A 21,533-nucleotide genomic window follows, 5' to 3' on the forward strand; every position below is an offset into this window, starting at 1 on the left:
GTCATGTGCCTGCAGCTGAAGGCAGAGTAGACAGTTTCAAAACCTGGATATGAAAACGCCGTTCATGTGTTTTATGAAGTAGCAAATATCGGACATCCCCGTAACGGCATCGCGCGCGCTTATAGCCGCAATGCGCCACCATATATATGGTTTCAGCTATACGTGTTTTTCTGTCAGCCATCGTGGCGCCATTAGTTGAACGAAGCCCCCAGTGGGAAAGCCGACTTGACAGTTATTTGAAAAGCGTTCGTTTAATCCGCACCGACAAGCTTCACCTTAAGTGTATTAGCCCCCCGCTTCCCCCCCCCCCCCCCTCCCATTTCCACCTACATCGGCATTTGTTGCAGATCGTTGTTGCTTCTCTGCACAGAAAGCTGCACGTTAGTAATACATGTTTACCAGTGAAGTTTCGCACGGGAACTCCTGCCTTCTGGCATGACGCGCGTGTGGTTTACGGCCGTGAGCGGACAGCTCGCGGGCTTTGTCGGGAAAATCTCGAAGGCCGAGACGCAGTGCTTGCAGTTTGGCGCCGTAAAGAGGCGCATTTCATTACTGTAATGGCTCTCTCCCAAGCTTGTATACGACGTTTCTCCCAAGACGGCGATTTCTTAACAGACCCCCCCCCTCCCCCCCCCCCTCCCCCCCACGGGAAACCGTGGGCCAATCAAACGATTGGGAACAAAATTTCCCGGCGGCCCCTCGTTCTCACCATGCGTCCGGGACGACCTTCTCGACAACACCCGCACGGAAAAGGAGGGGGGAGGGGGGGGGGGGAGGCAGTGCCTTAGAGAGTGCGCGGACAGAGGAGGTTCCGTGTGGCGGTGGCTGGGTGCTCTGTGGGCTGCGAAATCGAGCAAGATGTGATCAGCGTCAGGAACAAGGTAATCACCGAGAAAGCGGCGGCTCGCAAACTCCTGGCGCGGTTTTCTATCTTGTATACTTCTTGCTTCCGTTCTTCTGTGCGCGGCCTCCTTAACTGGACAGTGCCGAGCCAGCGGGAAAGTACACGCGGTTACTATAGGGAACAGAACAGAGTGAAAAAAGAGGAATAGAAAAAGGGACATGTGGGTTGCTTCTTCCGAACTGCTTCCGATACTGCTCAGGCTCGAAGCACTGACGATCTCGCTATACACTCGGTTGTCTGGCCGAATGCGCGGTGCAGTGCCGTCAGAGTTAAGGCAGCAGAGATACAAGCCTGTTTGTTAGGTTGTGATTGTTAGACGCGTGGGCTGGTACCTACACCGTCACGCGCACTGTGCTTCCTTAAATGATCCATGGCTTCGTTCTTTTTTTCTTCTTTGGAGCGCACGTTTCGGTCAACGCGTTTCATGAAAACGGCTATTTTCTGCCCGCAGAAATTCGTCTCGGCGCGGCCCAGACAGCTCCTGCATGGCTGCAGGCAAACTGCTATAGCGACAGTGGCAGCTTCCCGGCACGACCCGCACGCGAGACCACACGTGCCTTTGATATTTCGGCGACAGTCCTTTTGGACGTTTTTGTTTTGTCACCGTATGTTGTTCATTTCGCGTCGTTTCTAGATAAGTAAATACAATTTCCATTGAGAGTCATCATAGTACTACATCCTCCTTTTGTTGAACGGCCGCAGCTGTGGGGGCGGGCCGCGGCCCCTTTCCTGGGGTAGGCTGTTCACTTTGATGGGGATCTTCAGGGTATACGTATACACATTACGTATACGATAGGTCCACAGAGTTCATCTGTATACAGCAGCGAAGACTCAACCGCAAGGTGAGTATTCTGAAACCTCTTACGATTCGCTGGCGTGCAGGGGCCGGTGGCCAACGTTCTCCGCCGTTTCCCATTTGATACAAATCATGTATATTACAATCAATAGCAAAGCGAGTCAGATCCCGCTGTGGATACTTTAAGCTTTAATGGTCGCTCGATTTCGTCGTCACTTGTGTGTAGTTGTCGTAATATGCCCGTGCAGGCTGGCCCCGTATAATTGCTTAACCTTTAACATATACGTTGGGCCTTCGTAGTGGCGTTCATCGAGCAGCTTTCTTCCTCGGAAGAGCTGATGGTTCCGTCTATCAATCACGGCGGCGGCGCGATCGGTTTCAGGCCGTCGCCGTGCGCTGCCATCGACGCGGCAGATGATAAATGGACGGCCGGAACGATTTTGCGGAGATGCTATTTAAACGGTCCTCGTCCAGGCAGCTGTTTGTTGGACCCCTGCGGGGAATTCATTTTGCCTTCGCGCACCCTTCTTCGCCCGGCCTCTCTCCGTCGACTGCCCGAACGCACGCGCGCTGATGGGAGCACCTGATGGAGTGGCTGTATAGCTGCGGTATACATGAGCACAGAATTCCGGACCAGATGGTGCGCATGCCTGGATGAAATAAAAGCGAGCTTGCCAAGGTGCAAAACTTAAGCGGTAGTACAGGAATATCATCCCATCTCTTTTTGATGGGCTTCTCTAGCTGTTATTGGTACTTACCCGTTGCAGTGTTGTTTTTTTCCCCTCCACCCTTGCTTACAAGGAAGTTGCTTGGATACAACAAATGGGAGCAAATCTGCAACTGCTGCCATCCCATGATGGGGAAGGCACCTCTGGTGTAGCGCCTACCCATACCAGCTCGACATACACGCGCGTTCTTGCAAGCTTCCAAGCATTCAGCCTGAGAGCTTGATTTCAGATTGAAATACGCAAAGGAGATTGATAATCGCGTGCTTTTAACTCCACAATTAGTTCGCTTCAAGAGCAGAACAATGAGTTGCCATAAAGGATGCTGAAATTGACGTCACAGCCCGTGAACTTGTCCTTCCTTCGTGAGATGTGAATGAGGAGAAAGGGATACATCCAATGAGGCGCGGGAGTCGAGTTGAAGCTTCATCATTATGCTTGCTTGTTGTGAAGTGCACGGGTGTTTGATGTGGCGCGCGTTTTTTGAATCATTTTTACTGATTTTAAGTTCTTTGTGCGTAGTGTTCTTTGGAGCTACATTCCAAAGACTTGCCATTTGGTACGCATGCGCAAAGGGACCTAGGGAAAGATTCCGCTGGTTCTTTAAGCCATTGCTTATCTTGCGTTGCATGGATTGCATTGGCTGGCAGCCCACTTTCTTGCTGCGCAGTACATCTGTGTTAGTCTCTGTAACGTTTGAAAGCTTGTTGTTTGTGGTGAGAGAAAAAGAGAAGAACCGAAAGGCAGAGCTGACGAGCCCTACCTCCTTTCATATAGGGATGAAAAGGTGGAGCATTTGTGGCGGGACGGGCACTGCCGGCATACGCGGTTGTGCATATGCGTCGAGCAAGAATGGCCACTCAGGCCACTGACATGAAATAATGCATACTGGCCGAGCGACTTCTTTTCCTCCGTTAAGGTCAACGCTCTGGCAATGTCTTTGTCGTCCAACCGGCTTAATGAGGAATAGCAGCTGCGTCTCAAGCCCAGTTGCAGTACAGAGGTGCTTTACGGTGTTCTCATACACTAAAGTTGCTCGCTGTGGACTTTGTCATTCTAGCCATATATATAGGCAGCACTGAAAGCGGCCAGCGCCTGCCTCAGGCGACGTCACAGCGGAAGGCGTGTCGGCAGTCCGCACTGCAGCCAGGCAGGGTCAAGGGTGCGCAGGCGAGAATTGGATCCCCGCGGAGAAAGTCCAGTGGGCTAACGCGATATAGCGTGCAAGCTGATCAAGTTTCCCCGCTGCGAACGGCCTTAATAACGGAGTCAGAACAGTCTGCGCTGCTTAATGGGCGGACCGGGTAATTTGGCCGGCGAGGACGTTTGCAACGGCGTCGCAGTGACAAGGCCAGTGACCCAGAAGGCCTCGCGAAGAAATGCTCGCTGGACCTATACTGTCCGGCTGGGGTGTACTGCCTCCTTGCTAGCTTCCAGAGAGAGCATTTTCTCGCCTTTTCCCCTTTCATTTGGTAGTTCTAGTCGGATACAACTCAAGAACGAAGCGACAAATGGCGCTTCAAAGACATCAAAGTGACATCAAAGAGGGTTGGAGGATTAACCACGGATTAACCGGATTAACCGCGGTGTCATGACAGTCGTTCGACGCTTGAGGGCCTGCTTTGAGCTGCATTCGACTATATAGTGGGTCTTGTTTTCGTACAAAGCTGCGAAGTTTTGTAATCTAGCGTTGCCCACTGCAGTTCACCAAATTCAGTTAACCCACTGCATTGCACCCACTGCATTGCACCAACTGCAGTTCACCCACTGCAGTTCACCAAATGCAGTTAACCCACTGCATTGCACCCACTGCATTGCACCAACTGCAGTTCACCCACTGCAGTTCACCCAATGCCTTGATGTCGGGACGTCGTGTGGGCCTTCGGCGAAGTTGATAACTTAAATCACGTAATTCTTTACTCCGCGTATACGTATCCTGACTCGTGAGTGTACGTAAAGCGCACGAGCTTCCTGCATCCAAGGCAAAGTCCGTTATACTTAGTGGCATGGGCAGGGCCACTTCATTTTTCGTTCTTTTTTATGGTCCCACAATATTTTTTGTATCCAAGGCACTGGCCCTTGAGATGCCGATGCTGCATACGAATGAACACGAGACAGCTTTGTGAACGAAGCTCCAGAAGCAGTTGATGAATCAACTTGCGCAAAGATACGAACATGGGACAGAGCGAAGGCTTTTTCGTGAAAAGCAGAGATTTTTGCCCGCAGGGCCGAAGTCTCTGCTCTTTGTTAAAGAGCCACGTTCACTCTTGATTCGTAAACTGCAGATTAGAACTATTTCAGTTTGATGGCAGCTCTTCCGTAGTATAGCCTTGAATGTTGTTGGTGGCTGCTCTCGATATGATATCACTACTAATTAAGTCGCCATTATGTCTTTTCACACCCTGTGTCCGCATGCGCTGTTAACGCCACAGTAGTTTACTCCTATCACTGTCACCCTCACAACTTGAGCGTGACCACAGATTAACACCCGTGCTTTCCTTCTATCTCGTTCTGCACCTCTCACTCCCTCTAATTCTCCCCAGGTGTATCTGCACACCGAGTAGTTATACAAAAGAAGAGCTGTGCGCGGGAACGCGTCACTCGACATCTTTGTAATACGGGAGCAATTCCTCAGTGGCATCCCCCCAAACGCAGCTGTACGCCATGAGCTCGGGAAACCTACTACGCAGCTTTCAAAGAAACTTCGTAGTTTAAGAAAAATTCGTCGCGGACCTTCAACGTCCTTGCGTATCGAGGGAAGGGATTTTCTCAACGCACGGCGCGCATCCCTAGAGTCCTTGCGCGAGATTCGAAGAGTCATCTGTTCTCTGAAGGACGCCTGTGGCTCCATTCGGCGGGTTATTGGTTCAGTGCTGCGTGCGTGTGTATGTGTGCGCCACTCTCGAGTTGAGTTTGGTGCGAGTAGGCCGAGTGGTACCGGACCTCCGTACAGGCGCATGCTGCACGCAACTTTGGACTCTCTCGCGAGACCTGTGAGCTTCGGCGTCAGAGGCCGAGTAAATGGCTTTCTCCGTGCTCCATTGTTTCCCATTAAAGCGGCTCAATCGATCGCAATTCCATTAGGCTGGCAGAGCACAGATAGCGCGAAAAGAAGTAGTATATCGCGCTCCGACGGTGCGCTTCTTTTTGCCCCCCCCCCCCCCCTCCTATTTCTCTCCCCCCCTCTCTCTCTCTCTTACCGCTACTGCCTCGCTTCTGTCTTCCCGCACACGCACGCGTAACCTTTGCTTGCTTATCCGCGAGTGCGTTAGCTTGCTTCAGGTGGCGGTGGCTGTGGTGGAGGGTAAAGATTTCGATCCGTGAAAAACGTTATTTCTTCTCTTCACGTGTACTGTTGTCCTTTACTTTTGCTTGAAGCTGGATTTCCGAAAAAAAGGTCGGCGCGAACCGGAGCCCGAATGTGAATTGTGGCCGGACGGCTGCAGTTAATTTGCCACCTTCTATTCTCTTAGGTCTGTTTCCTGTCTCCCTAATATACGGCTTTCTCTCTCGCTTAAAGCCGGCCTCTCTTTGCCTGGCTGCGGCCATTTGCTTTACCTTGCGGTGTTCGGCGCAGGGAAGTAAAACGAGCGCCTAAAGCTGGAAACCCAATGCTCAGTGCTCTCGTCTTAATTAGCTACTCCTGCCCGTCGGCTGAGAGTATGTGCAGTGGGGGCGCTGAAATCTTTCGCTCGCCCGTCTGAAATCGCGGTGGAGTGCCGTCTTCTGCTTTGATCTTGTCTTTTATTCGAGCCGCGCAATTCCGATCCGCTGTTACTTTTCCCGGGTTCGACGTCCTGCCGTATACAGTCGCGCTGCGTCAGATCCGAGTGGTATACCTTGCGAAGGCATTGTCTGTAATCGACCTGACACGGCTTTGGCTGTGCCGCGACTTCGCTGCCACAGCACTGCACGAGCCCTGTGCGACCTCAGAACGACCAGAGCACTCTGTTTCGTGATGTCTGCCGTCGCTTGTACGTGGTTGATGTCGCATATACGCTAGTTAACAAGTTACACCCTGTGCCCAAATAAGCGTCGAAAGTCGAATCACAAGCGTTTGGTTTGCACTGCGCCGCCATATACAGCTTAGAAATCCTGCGTGATGGTGCTTATAGGTCTAAGTTAAAAATGGCGATAAGTAGGATTCGGCGCTCACTTGGTCCTTCGGGCGTGATGGAACATCACTGTTGTGAAGGAAACTTCGCTGCTGTTAATTGAGCCGTCGGAATCCTGCGTAGGCGCCCCCCTGACGTCCGGTTAACACGTAGTGAACATAGGCTGCTGACTTAGTGTAATAGTAGTAGTAGTCGTAGATAGTAATAGTAGTACTATACTACTAGTAGTAGTAGTAGTTGTCGTCGTGGTAGTAGCAGTATACAGTGGTAATATTTGTAGCAAATGGACCTTTATTCGACCAAAAATCACAGGCCTAACATGTCTACCGCCCGGGCGACTAGTTTTTAGAGCTCGGCTCTTAGGCGCCCTATCGTGTGGATTCCACGAGAGCGTGAGGCGGCTATCGTTGGCATATTTAAAGCTTTGCATCTATCACGATTTACCGTGCTCCGAAGACTAGCAACAACAACAACAAAAAAGAAAACAGCTCTGTACAATAGCAGCTGGGATCTCACGCATGCGTTGAGAGCCATAGTCCCTGCTTTGCCTGCCGGCTTTTTTTTTTTTTACTTTGCTCGCCTTTCTCTCAGGGCCTGCACTTCCTGAACGAGCAGTGCGCCGGGTGGAAGTGAGTGGAGAGCTCGAGACCGGCCACTGAAACTGAACGCGTCCGTTCCGTTTTGCACGAATAGCCGAGGATATGGCGGCGTTGTTCGGGTCCCGCGCCGGCCGCTCCGCTACGCCAATGACACGGCCGCAACGCGCCTACTTCCCCCCACGCGCGCGCCAAGTGAAGCGTATACACTGAACAAACTATAATAGAGAATGGTTTTTCTCTCCCCTGCCTCGGCGCCAGGAGCCGTCCTTGTCGCCCCTGCGGCTTCCTCGTAGGTGTCGTTTTGTACCAGCAGCAGCAACAAGTAGCATAGTGGCGGCGACCCGGGCGTATGTGCCATACGCGCTCTGCTCCTGGACCGGCCCCCCGAAAATAGGCCCTCTCGGACTTTCGCTTATGCATGCCGAACAGAAATAGGAGGAGGCGAAGTATGAGGGGAAGCGGGTACACACAGGCCTGACACAGATACAAAACGCGACCAGGGAACACGGCTTTGCGGCGGCGGCTCGTTCACTTTCCTGCTCCGATGTGCCCCCTCTCCCTCTTCCTAGCAACCCTTCTCTCCTCGCCTTCGGCGCGTCTCGGCCGATTTCATTCCATAGTCGGCCGGCTGTTCTTCGTGGATGGATGTTGCGAGGGTCTGAGAAGTGGCGCGTCGAGTTCGCCGGGTTCACTGCCGCGTTCAATGCGCCGACTCGTTTTGTATCGCGAGCTTTTCTTTTTCTTTTCGGATGTTTTGTTCGGGCTCTCTGAGGTACGGGCTGCGCAGCAAGTGGCGTAGGCGCTCCGTGAGAAGCGGCCGCAGGTCTTTGGCAGGCGCCTCTTTTGCACTCGCTCTAATTCGTCTGTCCCCGCCGCCGTCCTTATCTACTCTTTTGTCTCCCACTGTGTTTGAATGACGAGCATTGAAAGTCTTGAGCCAAAGTGATGCTCAGTCCACGGCATACAATTTTGTAGCCTCCTGTGCGTTTGCTGTTTTCTTCTTTTTTATTTACATGGGCATGTAAGGGGAGGTTGGCGCCTGGCAGCAGCGTCGGCTGCTTTCTATTGTATAGGGGAAGAAATCGCACTTGAACTGAAAGTATAATGTACTAACATAACGCAGTTGCAACACATTGTGCACAAACAACATAGAGAACAAAATACGCATGCGCTGTCGCCTGTCAGTTGTACGACTGCACAGTACACCTGAGAGAAAGCATCGCCATGGCAGAAACGTAATAACCGGGAACACGTACCATCCGAATTCATGGATGCACGCCTACATGTATGGACGCGCTATGGCACCAGGTTCGAGCTATGTATGAAGCGGGGAAACGCAACAACCGAGAACGCACCCATAGAGTTCCGCGATGTGTGGGCTGCATCGCGTCGCGTCTTATACCCCTGTCACACGGGCACTTTCGATCCTCATTGAGCTCGATCAGCATCGAGATTTTCGAGCACGCTCGAAACATCCGGTGCTGCACGGGCATTTTCAATGCTCAATGAGAAGTTTCGCTCATGTGTGTTAGGTGGCGCCAAATGTTCTGCTGACAGTTATAACATGGCAATGTCCGGCAACACTGTGCAGTCGGGGGCAGCGCCAGCCAAATCGTGCGTCAGGTTTGCAAACTTGTGGCGCACCTCTGCTGCTGTGGGGTGGAACTCGAGGGTCCGCAACGCCTCCGCGATCTCTGCATAGACTGCGGTGTTTCTCTTCTGGCGCCGCAAATCATTTAGGCGGTCCTGCCAGCAGTCGATGAGAGCGGCTGTCTCGCGCTCGCTCCACAGTTTCCGCGCCGACGAGCAGGAGTACGCCATCTTTGTTTACACTGACGGCGAAGCTTGGAGCGTGGTGTAGAGATTATTTTCAAATGTTTGCATATAAGCAGGCATAGTACCTGAAAAGTGTTCTGTATTACATTTTGATCAATTACAACAACAACAATTGTGCTTTGGTTTTGTTAACTTGTGTTCATTTTTATAGCTTCATGAGAGCGAGAGTGTTTTCGATTGTGCTTGGAACCTCAAGCACTCGTGAGGAATCGGCATCGAGTCAAGCAGGATCGAGCTCGATTGCGCTTGAAAGTGGCCGTGTGACAACCGTCGATCTGCATTGAGTTCGATGAGCATTGACTCAATGAGGATCGAAAGTGCCCGTGTGACAGGGGTATTAGGCACAGTTTTGGCATTCTTGTTAGAATGCGTGGCTTTGTTTTGCTGGGTGTTTCATCCCACAATGTACACGTGATGCGCGATATAGTTCGCACTGCGTCACTATAGCTTCAGCTGCATTGCAGTGTTTTCGTGTTTGTCCTTTGTGGTGACAGTGAATTTTTATGGCTCAAGATCATCTGCCGCCTAAGAGCGCCATGGCACAAGGTATTTTCATTTGCTCATGGCGGTGTCAAAGATACATTTCCCACGCATTCCACCCTGATTAAGCCGAGCACCAGGCCAGGGGAAGCTTGTACCCACGCTATCACCGGTTGGTCCTCGGCGGCACTGGGGGTCGAACCCCGCACCTCCCGCGTGCGAGGTGGATACTCAGCCACTGGGCCACAGCTGCTGTTGTTTGTCCTTTGATCATTGTTCTTAACAATACAACGATCTTCGAAATAAAAAAAAAAGAATAGCAGTTTGTTTCTGAATGGACAGTGTGCGACGAAGAAAATGGTGATGTTGTTGTTGTTATCCTCATACTATGGCACATGCCCACATAGGGGGATTGGCCAAGAATTGGGGGACACAGAGAGTTTTTCAGGTAAATATTTCCTGGACGAAAATATAATGAATGGCAAGGAAGGAAGAAGTAAACAAAAAGGAACAACGTCTATCGTCTTTCACGCCGACTGAAAATGGAGACCTGTACTTTCTCGAACCCTTTCTTTTTCTTTTTTAGCCCGTCTTTCTAAAAACCATTTCGTAATTTAACAGATACAATTCGGTTCTTATCGTTCGCCATTCCATTTCTTATTTAGATCGGGCTGCACACGTACCATCCGCCGCGCGCAACGATTACGACAACGTGCGCGTTTTCGTAATTCGTTGTCGTAAATTACGCTTTATTGTTTCCAAGCCGTTGTGCCTTTATGGTTTGGCATATAGACGGCGTATTTCTGAACAGGCGGCGGCGTCCTTAGAGCGGATTGCTGCTGTGCTATTCTGGGAGCAAGGCGTCGAATCGCTGTGAGAAAGTTATTGCATGCTTGCATTCACTGTGGTATATTGCTTACGTCATGGAAGAAAATGCCATTGCCAATACTCTCGGGGGAACAGTAGTTTCAAACCCCCGTTTGCAACAGTAACGCGAATGTATACATTAACCGCTTCTGTTTTCAAGTTTGTTTAACGCCGGAATTATATATGTCGATTGTCGTGTACTAAATATTACACGCTATTGCTGTAAAAAAAAAAAATATTTTTCAAGTGATCCTTTTTATGCAGCCAAAATCATTTTGCTTTCGCTTACGGCGTAGTACAAAGCGGCTCCCATTTTGGCACTGCTGTGCATTTTTGCTTCCTGTCAAAGGTATATCTTTTCCGGCTTTGTGCTCACAGAATTAAAGAGAGACAAATATTTTGCATTCTGCTTGAAATATAAAGTTTTAAAGTGTCAGAGGCGTCCTAGTTGTTTTTTTTTCTCCGCAAATTGTCCTAAAATAGTTAACATCGGTTCTAATCGCCGAACGGGAATTTATCTATGCAGCAATACTGCGTCTAGCGAGTTGGTGTAGCATGCTTTTCTTACGTCGGTTACCTGGATATTGAGGTGGACATTCGTGTATATAGGGACAATGAACATTGCAGCAGATCGTGTGGTCGGAGACTGAGGACTTTCGCCTAATTATGTTAGAATAAAATAAGCTGCCAGCTATCTTGTTCTGACCGTAGTCTCGTTCTCACCTTAAATGGGACAGTAATGACAACTGGAAGATTGCCTCTATTGATAGATTACTGCGTGAAAAAAACGCTACTATAATGAAAGCGGAGCCTTCTTGAGCCAGATGAGGCCAGAGATTAAATACAGCTTGGTGTCGCCATAATCGTCTGATATCACAAGTAAAATGTGGTGCGTCGACACAGATTTCTTTTCGCGGATCCCAGATTCTGCACTTCAGCGCCATTCACTTCATAACGGTAATCACTGAGGTCCTTTCGATCGGGGTTGAATCGAGTGGCAGAAAAAATGGTGTTTTAAAATCAAATCTTCTTAGCAATGCGCGATGTTTGCTGCCATGCAAACATCGACATGCCGAGAAAGAGGCAGAGAATTGATTTTTACTGAGAGCAGTAATTGCATGGAGTTGTCCTCGGGGCATCCCTCAAATGCAGGCCTGTCGTCTGTGGTTCGACGGGCTTATAACGAAAGTTTCCACTAAACAGTGTCTGTATACATTACTCAAACAATACGAAAATGAACGCTTTATTCGCATTCGGTCACGTGATTATTCCGTACCCTCGCTCGCTTAGTCTTTGTGACGGACACAGTTTGTTTTTTCAGTAGTTGCCTTAATTTCTCAAGTGACAATTACATCACGAGTAGCGAACCAACGTCAACAAGAAGTCATCACAATCTTCATCTCTCCCAATAGACATGTTAGCGGTCGCATTACTTACACGCCACGCGGACTCAACACGGCAGCGACCACGAGGCGCCCCTCATCTGGCTCTCTTTCCGGCTCACGAGGTGAGCTCCGAACGGAACGACGCCTGGGGGGGGACTGCTTTCGAGCCACGCTGACTGGGGATCGGCTGCACATCCATTCTGACGCCTGTCTAGACACACAGACCCCGTGGCCCAAGACATCCGACTCCGTGCCACATAAACCACGCGTTCACGAGGCCTGCCCGCATCCGTACTCCGAACTCCTAAATTTCCCAGCGTCGGCCTCACGCAAGCGAACAACAACGGCGTAACGCGAGCCGTCGACAGGCGCGCTGCGAGACTCCAAGCTTCGAGCGAGAGCATTTTCCGAGAGACACGAACGAGAGACGCCGACGAAATGAGACGCGTCAGCACGGTCCTCCCAGCTCTACAGATCCTTCGAACCTACAACGTATTAATGAACCAGTTCGTTTTACCCTTGTATCCGTAAGCTCGAATAAACCAGTTTGCTTTTAATCGAGAAGAATCCGGCCACTTCTTCGCTCACAGATTTATGCATTCCGCAACTAATTGGTGATCTTTTTATTTCTTTACTTACTGTTCCCAACACACTCGATTCATGGAATGGTCGCTGTGTTTTCAACTTTGGTGTTTTAATTTTTGCTGGCATGCCTCATAGTTTTGTTTCCATCTACGGTGTTTTGTATATGTCCACTCCTGCGATAGCGCGTTCAGTATATGCAAATAAAAATTAAAAATAAATTAATTAATTTCGCGTGATATTCTGAATTCCTTTCCAATTCAGTGCAGCAGAAAAATAAACTCATTTCTAGGTGCGAGCCCGCAACCTGTGAAGCTGTGGCAGGTCCTGCGCGATCGCCACACACCGCGCGAGCGGAGCGAATTTCGCGGGCTCTGCCCGTGTGGTCGAGCGCAGCCATCAGCTGTTCGCCGCGGCGGCAGGCCGCACGTGCTCTGGTTGGGCGACGTCACGCGTGACGCAAGCCAGACTGGGTCAGGTGACGAGGGAAGCCCTCCTTGCTTTGGGAAAGAGAGAAAAGCTGGGTGAGGAAAGGAAGGGAAGAAGAGCAGAGTCGAAACCAAGGAGAGAACGAAAGAGGAGGACGCGCTCTGTTGCTGGCGCCCTGCGTCTTTCTCTCCACTCTGTTCACTCTTTCTCTTTCCTCTTCCTTCTCGTCGACCCGCTTTCAACCCGCGCGGACCAGTCTTCAGCTGTGCGCGAGTCGTGCAGCAGACGCCGTGCTGTGGAGCTCGCTTCGGGCGCGAACGCCATAACCCGAGTGCGCGCGTGCGCTTTATCGTTGTTGCGTCTCGTTGAACGAAGAGTGGTGCTCGCTTGGGACTCACTTGCCTCGCCAGTGCTGGTTGTGCCGTCTCGTGACGGAGTTTCGTCCGTGTTGTTGCTCTGTTTCCAGTGTTCGCCTCTGGAACCCTCGAGGAGACATCGGCAGCGGCTTGTATACTGTGCGCGAATCCGTTCTTCCCGTGAGAAGACTGCACAGCGGCGACGAGGCTCTGGAGGAAGGCAGGATATCGGCGCGCCGCAGGACACACTTGTCATTGCCTTGAGCGTTTGGCGTCGCGTACCTGGCGTGGTCGACGACTGGTGAGTGAAACTCTTACTGCATGCATGCAGCCGTAACGCTGCCTGCGCAATGCTTTCCCGCGATACTCCTCTCCTCGAATGTCCCTGAAATTTCAGGTTCTCTCGGAATACGCTGTCGCCGATGTGTCTGGATGGCGTGGGATGGAACACTGAACGAAAGCGAGAAATAGGAAACGCGAAACACGACGACCGCTGACGTCACGAATCAGCCGATGAGCAAAGAGATTCCAAAGCGCACCTCTGGTATATTTTCCTCTGCGAAATTTGCCGCGTGAACTGGCGGAGCTGCGTTACCGCGAGGTCTGCTCTACGGTTCCGCGTACGGTGATGTCGCTGCAACAATGTCACCGTTATGATTCTCTTCGAAGTAACGCCAAATGAGTCTGAAGAGGTATCAAGGAAAGTTATCAAGTTACTGCAGGATCTGAGCAGCAGCAAAGAAACCTACGCGAAGCTTGCACTGTTTTGCGCCATCTTTTCACTGACTGACACAGGAAGTGCACCGTCGCTACAAAAAAGTGTGCAACCTAGGTTTTTGAGTACAAGGCTCGCCATGGTCGATGTGGTTGTCCATCTGCTAACTGAAACGCCTTCGCCAACTACATAGTTCATCGTGTCTTCGACTGATCTACGCTGTGGACCATGCTTTAGACGGTAATGCTCGGGTCTTCCGCCCTCGCGCATTCACAATCATACTGACAGTCGTCAGCAAAAGGTTAGAGGATGCGGGTGCGCGGAAAACTTTTCACATTGCCGCTTTTATGGAAACCAATCGCCTGAGGTCCCCGCTCCATCGCGAGGCGGCGCTGCAATCAATTCCTCCTCGAACACAGGCGCTCCGTTAACTTTTGCTTCCGACTGTACATTTGATCTCTCTGGTTCGCACTCCTCCAGGCCGTCGAAAGCATCTCGGCGACCGTTGGGTTACCCTTTCGCGAGCTCTCTCTCTCTCTGCGAGCCTGTTTTCCCCCTGCCTGGATGGCCTGTCAGTCCGCATGTGTTTTGCGTGCTGCGAGTTTAACGGCCGGTCATTTTTGATGGACATCTGGCGTCTCCCTGCCTAACGGGGCCGGCGTGCACAAACAAGGTTCAGCGCGTGCTATGTGGTAAATGCTTTAAGATAGCACCGCCGTAACAAAGCGTCACTGTGATCTCTTTTGAAAGCTCCAGTGTTGTCAGCACGCACTGCTAGCTAACACCAATATGGCGCTATTAATAGAAGCATGCCCGCTGCCATGTACAGCTTGCCTTTGGAGCAGTTTTATTCTTCAGTAAGTTATAAGCAGGTACTGGCGACATGCTTGTTCCGCAGGGCATCGTCACCGTGCTGTGCCAGCGCGGCAATAATATATATATATATATATATATATATATATATATATATATATATATATATATATATATATATATATATATATATATATATATATATATATATATATATATATATATGCTCCTCCGAAGCGCATTGTGGCCACTGAGCGCTATCTTGTGGGAACCAGTTCGCGTGTTCTCCTAGGGCCTCGCATCGGCCGAGGTGCTCATAGCAGGGACCAATGGAGGAGCCGCACTCTTGTCAAAGAGAAATCGCTTGTTTGTGCCGACCGGCTTGTCCGTTGTTTGCGAGAACCAGTGGTTACGACCGTCGCGAGGGCCTCGATCAACTTGCAGATTCATTGATCTTTCAGGCTGCGCTTCGGACGCTGAAAGGGTATCTGTCTTGTAGCTGGATACAACTCAAGATCGAAGGCGCAAATGTCCCTGTAAGGAGGCCCTCTGGCCAATAGCGTGGACCGATTCTCATGACAAGGTGGTTAATCCCCTTTGAGCTGCTGTCGCGTGAAATCTTAGAGGGTGTCAGATAAAATACTGGTGTCGCCATCCCCGGCCGATTTCGCAAGTAAAGCCAATGCGTCGCACCGGTTTTCCTGTGCGGATCCCGGAGGCTACGCTTCAAAACGGTGGCAACTGGTCCTTTTCGGTAATGACGTCACGAGTTTCAATCGACTGGAGGGAATATTTTGGAATTCAATTTTGCTCTTCGATAAATGCGTATCTTGATGCCGGACTAACGTAAACATTGCCGGAAAGAGCCGAAAAGTTAATTTTTACTCAGAACAAAAATCCGATAGCGCTGTTCTCAGTGTCCCTTTAAGCGGATGATTCTTAGAATGTGGGATGTTTTTCTAATCAGTGCTCAGGATTTCTTTTTTGTTTTCGCTGCAAAGAGGCAGTAACAGTCGCAGGGGCGGTGCTTATTTCTCGCTAATACGACCTTGTATATGCGTAACGGTTTATGCGCAGTCATCGTATGAAGGACCTGTGTTTGAGTATCGCCTGCCCCCTGTGATCAGCCTCGGGATATGCATTTTTGTTGTTTTTTGTACTCCAAAACGTTTGCATCGCTCAACATTGTGAGCATATACCGTACGATATCTGCTTTCCGCCATCTTTCCCGCGTTGCTAAAATAATTACGCTTAAATAAGCGTCGTTTATGCAATCCTGTTTATTAAGCAGAGGCTGCTGATTGTAGCATATATGACATTTATTCTGCACGCAAACGCCATGAAGTGCGATCTCCGAGTTTTAAAGCTGAACGCGGTATTCGAAATCAAACTTCAACGTGGCGATGTTTACCTTCTTCCGCACTATGCATGAGCCCAATTTCTTGTGCATTGTAGGCAGCAAAGAACTCTGATTGTAACCTTTCAAAGACCGAAAAAGAAAAGCTTTCCTTCTGCTACCGCGCTGTGGGCATTGTTTACAATGCCTCATAGGGCTCTGCCGCGCAAGATTCTGTGCGTCTTACCAGCTGCATAGCGAACATCCGGCGAAAGGTTAAACGCATAGTGGATCGTATACGGAGCCTTGCAGCTCGCGCACTTGTGTGCAACTGTTGGATGTCTATCTGCGGCTATGGCGTGCTTGTCGGGCTGTGGTGAAACGTAGTCAGTTATTAATTTTCTTTTTGCAAAGGTTGATCATCTGGCGGCTTCACTTAAGCGTCCCGTCAGTCGAAAGAGAAGCACATAATTAAGAACCAGCGCGCTTAATCATGCACTCGCGAAACGTACCAGCCGGTACTGTAGTGTTGTCGTTCGTTTCCAGCCTGATTGCCGCCATATTGCTGACTGGACTGCTTTTTGTAGCGGGCGCGACCCATCCACCGCACCTATACTGCGTTTCATACATCAGGTGCAACACTGTGAAAGGTACGGTAGTTGTCCGGACGGGAAAATAAAGGGAGGCGTGTTACTCCGCACTTCTTCTGTGGCTGAGTGGTCTAAGGCGTGAGAAAGCGACAGCATGTCACAAATAAGGGTGCATTTAATCAAGCTCAAGACAAGCATGTCATGCAGTAAGCCTGCAGGCAAAGCATTTAGTATGTTTCGCTCGCCACAAGGAACGCACTACTTTTTGTTCGCGGATGCAGGCAGCGCAAACAAGAGCGCAAGCTTTGACAAAGCTGCACCTGATGTATGAAACGGAGTATAAGGGAGTGGCGTGCAGCAGCTTAGTGATCAAAAAAGTGGTAGGGTTTTAACGTAGTTAAACCGGTTTTAGCGCGTGTTCATTCTTGACCTCTTTTTTTTTGCTGACATCTGCATGTGAACGCAGCCGCGTTTCTCGCTCTTCATCTTCACACCCTCTCTCCACTCGGCTTCAGCTGGCGCGACGCCCTCCTCTCATTGGCTGCAGCTGGCGCGACACTCACCCGAACAGACCCTATAGCTTACCCGAGGGACTGCAATGCTTCACCCAGGACAAGACTTCTTGCTCGAGGTTGGCACGTCCGGAGTAATGCTTTCGCGCTAATAACACGACGCCCAGGTAACGGTTGGTTACGTCAGGTGAAAAAAAAATGGCCAGGCTTAGCTTGGTTAAGCCAAGAATGCGTTGCATATCTCGATGGAGTTCCGTGCTGCTCCGTTGACTCGATAGGCTTTTGACTCGATTGCCTTTGAGTTGATAGACTATCGGTTTGAGGGCCCTCGAAATGCCCGTGTGACAGGGGTATAAGACTGTCCCGGCGAAGGAGCGCAGCTCTTTTATACATATGCCGTGACGTCAATCATAGCGCAGCGCCCCTAGCGGGAGGAGCGGGAGTCAGGTGGTGGCTGCGGCCGCGCCAGTTGGGGCCCAACTTTTCCTCCGTGACGTCACGCGCCGGCGCAGCGCCCCTAGCGGGAGGAGCGGGAGTAAGGTGGTGGCTGCGGCCGCGCGCGACCGCGCGAGTTGGGGCCCAGCTTTTCCTCCGGCTGTTGTGACGTCACGTCACGTGGTTTGGTGGCTGCCCGGCCGCGCCCAAGGGCTGAAATGAGTGATTGCAATATGCAACGCATAAAAAGCATTACAGCGAGTAATATGGCTGCAACCAGGTTGAAAAGGTCTAACTCAAACGTTTGCTACATCATGGAGTTCAAATCGTCATTGTATTCTTCCTCTTTATTTACGTGCATTAGGGCAAGTATACTAACAAAAATTCATCGTAATTTGCAGGGCACCGATGAAATCGTGAAGATAAGCCACATTATGTAAGTAATTATGCGGTGGCTGGGAGGCGCCTCCATGAAAAGGGATTAACTGGGACGTCGTGACAACGCGGTGGACGCCATTGGCTGATGGGCCTCCTTTGAGAGGCGTTTTCCGCTTTGTTCTTGAGTTGTATCCGACTGTACCGCATTCTTTTCTCTGAGCCTATAGCCGGGAAACAACCTGAAAAGTATGCTGCTGATTCGAACTAGCGACGTCGTTGCACGCATATAATTAACTTCTGGGATGCGGTTCGTATCCCGGCTTATTCCGCATTGTAGCGACAGCGTTTTTCGTGCTGCGCGCGAAGTTTTGAAATGGATTTTCGTCAAAAGGGGCACGACGCCGCCGAATTCGGTCGGAGTCAGTGGGACGCAGCGTAACGACAATTCAACTCTGTGTTACTTCCAGACGACTGATCTCCTCCCCGGATCCATTTAGCCGCTGCATGTAGCCCCAACATTCGACGCGGTTAGTAAAGAAGAAATCGCACCGACTTTCTGACTTCCTATAGGTGCACGCGCCTCCAGGTTACCGTAAGGTGATCACGATATCAATTATATGGCGCAACGGCAGGTTTTGACCAAGGAGCGCCATATATTCCATATAAGATACATTTGGTTTTACTTAGGGTCTTCTCATTTCCCAAGCATTTCACCCCTCATAAGCCGTGCACCAGGCCAGGGGAAAACTGGTGCCCACTGTATGTATCACCGGTGGGTACTCGCCTGCGGCACTGGGGATCGAACCCCGTACCTGCCGCATGCGAGGAGGATGCTCAAACCGCTGGGCCACCGCTGCGGTACATCCAGGGGTAAGGCCGGGGGGGGGGGGGGGGGGGGCGGCAGAGGGGGGAGAGTCCGTTCATTCCTACCTACTTTCCACGGTTATCGTTTTGGTTTCCAGTACCGCCATAAGTCAGCCGCTGCACTATCCCACGAAGACTGCAGCAGCAGCAGCTCGTGGGCTCTCAGCCGCGCGTTCCTTCGAGCCGGCGGGCGCGTTTAGTTCTGTTCGCCGAGCACGAAACCTTCCGTTCCTTCCCTTCCGCGAAAGATGTGGAACGAAGAAGAAAATGGCGAAAGGCCGACCCCGGAGCAGCAGCGGCGTCGGCCGAACGGAACTCCGTCGCCGCGTTTCTTTCGAAAACGGGAACACTGGCAACGGCGGCGGCGAGACCGACAGTGAACGCGCGCGAAGGAAAAAGCCAGGCGAGAGGAAGTTAAGTGCCTGGCGGTAGACGGGGGCGCAGCGCTCCTCCGTTCGACGTGGGGCGCACCGCTCGCTGCCGCCGGGGATGCTAGCGCGCGGCGCCCGATTTTTCTACCGTGTCGCAACCTCCGCTTTTCCCGGCAAAAAAACAGATGCCCAGCGTGCCGTGGCGGAGGTTGGCGGACAGCGCGCCTGCGGCAGGAGGTTGCGGAACGCCGGAGGTACGGTGCTTGCTTGGTGACTTCATGTCAGCATGGAGGCTTCCGAGAGCGCGAGGTTAGGCCTAGCTGTCGCCTCGCAACGCGCAGTCTCTCTCGGCGCTCATCGGTGCGTAAATTGTCGCGTGACGGGGGACGCGAAGGGCGTCCCGATGCGGTGGCCTCGCGTGACCCTGCTCCAGTTGGAGGCGAAGAAGCGGCGTGCGACGACTCGTGACCGCGGCGAGGTTGACGCTGCTCTTTGCCCCCTCGCCCTCTTTCTCGCACACTCTCTGTCTGTCTCTTTTAGCGCTGACTATAGCGACGACTGGTGACGGAAGTCGCATATGTGAGTGGGATGGTTACCGTGCCATGGTCGTGCGATGCTGGGGCGGCAGGTTTTCCAGGAGGTACGAACTCGGAAGGCGACCTGATATAGATAAGCGGATGTGGTAACAACGACGCAGCAGTCTCGAGGACTTGCGGGGCTTTTCGCGAAGGTGTCGTCGCTTGTGCTGCTGTGGCGTGTGTCGTACTGTTTTAGGGTTGCCCAACGCGTGTAGGTGATCACTGCTGTCGGTGCGGACCGCTCACGCCTCACTCATTTGAGACCCTGTGATTTCTCTTGGGCAGACGAGAGCAACACTTCCGCGTAGCTTTAGTCACTGAAGATCCTCTCTCTCCCGTTGTTCGAGCTTGCGCTTGGTGAAAACTATCTTCCCTTCATGTCTTCTAGCGTTTATGGCTCTAACTGTGTTTAGCTTTTCCGCATGTTCCCGATAAATTAATCGCCGTCTATGCACGAATATGCCTACATGGGAGTAGTAGGATGTCCTCTAGAGCCCTTCTTTTCGCTGTCATGGTGCAACGTTGTGGATATAATTTAAGTGAGCAGAGCGGAACCTTCCATCAGGTGCGACTGCGGGCGAGTGCAGCTTGGTTTCTTAAGCCCTCGTGTAGTCTACCGCCGGGTCAGTGAACGTAAACCGTGGGTGCAGGAAGACGGAATTGCTCCGACGGAGCGGTTAACGTTGATACGCTGCGCAGGTGGTGCGCCCGGAGAAGCATATCACTCCGCCGCATAACACTCATTCCTCTCGAAGCCTTGGTAAGAGCCTTGACGAAAACTTGCGGGGCCGCATAAAACGGCACGCTTGGTATTGAAAGTCATGGAAAATGCACTGAGGCGTTCAGTTACTGAACCTTACGAATATAATTGTCACAGATGGATTTTTGGGGGGCCGCTGCAGGAGTCAGAACGAACAGGCGTGCCAGCCGCTAATCGTTCCGCCGCACACCTCTTTTACTTCTCAAGTTGTCAATGTGTGGCACGACGAAAACTTGCAAGACGTAAAATGAACTGCGGGAAACTGCCAATCGCTGTGCTTGAGCTTGGCCACGACGAAATGTGCTTCTCTGTGCTGAGGACCTAAAACGAACTATTTTTGGGGCGCGGACTGATCCTTAGTTCCCGGGTTCGAACCCGACCGCGGCGGCTGCGTTTTTATGGAGGAAAAACGCACATAAAACGCTAAGGCGCCCGTGTGCTGTGCGATGTCAGTGCACGTTAAGGATCCCCAGGTGGTCGAAATTATTCCGGAGCCCTCCACTACGGCACGTCTTCTTCCTTTCTTCTTTCACTCCCTCTTTTATCCCTTCCCTTAAGGCGCGGTTCAGGTGTCCAACGATATATGAGACAGATACTGCGCCATTTCCTTTCCCCCAAAAACCAATTATAATTATTATTATTAGCCATCGCAAAGAGGCGCGCCAGCCTTGGCAGCATTGCGCGCTGTGTATGAAACGAGCATAGACTTGCTTGATTTTCTTGACAGTCAGTTTTTGTTTCTGGTCTTCCCCCTCTCCTATTCATCTACTGGATGTCGTTGGTTCGCTATGATCGAGGCATGCAGTCCTGGGCACTGTAGTGGAGCACGGGGCGATCCTTATTAGTAATGCATCGTTCGCGACGCTATGGAACCAGTCTGCGTTCATAGATAGTTCGCCGACCTATTTCTCACGAGTTTTTTTTTGTTAGTTTTTTTATTCCGCGCCGACTCATTCGATGCGTGCCGGTCTTCTCCGAACCGCCGTTCCTGTTTGTTTCCGCTTTCCCCGGGATTCTTCTATCGCACAGTTATCCTTAAATAAAGTCACGAATAGTTCTCAGGGAATCCGCCAGCGGAGCTGACTCATTTCACGTAGAGATTGCTCC

At 51.2% G+C, this 21,533-nt stretch overlaps 1 protein-coding gene across 5 annotated transcripts in view; it reads left to right on the plus strand.

The window, feature by feature from the left end:
- The window catches only part of Oatp30B (Organic anion transporting polypeptide 30B), a 211,298-nt gene that overhangs the window by 53,811 nt on the left and 135,954 nt on the right, over positions 1-21,533 (plus strand). For 2 of the 5 annotated variants that reach the window (XM_077631327.1, XM_077631328.1), the window contains exon 1: positions 12,988-13,375. The exons of 1 other annotated variant lie outside the window; for it this stretch is intronic. The gene's annotated coding sequence lies outside the window, so the exon portion shown is untranslated. Of the gene's footprint in view, positions 1-12,979; positions 13,376-21,533 lie in introns of those variants that run through there. 2 more of the 5 variants (XM_077631324.1, XM_077631322.1) reach the window with 2 other exon arrangements.

This window comes from Amblyomma americanum, chromosome 7 (genome assembly GCF_052857255.1).
Source record: "Amblyomma americanum isolate KBUSLIRL-KWMA chromosome 7, ASM5285725v1, whole genome shotgun sequence".
Lineage (NCBI taxonomy): Eukaryota > Metazoa > Arthropoda > Arachnida > Ixodida > Ixodidae > Amblyomma > Amblyomma americanum.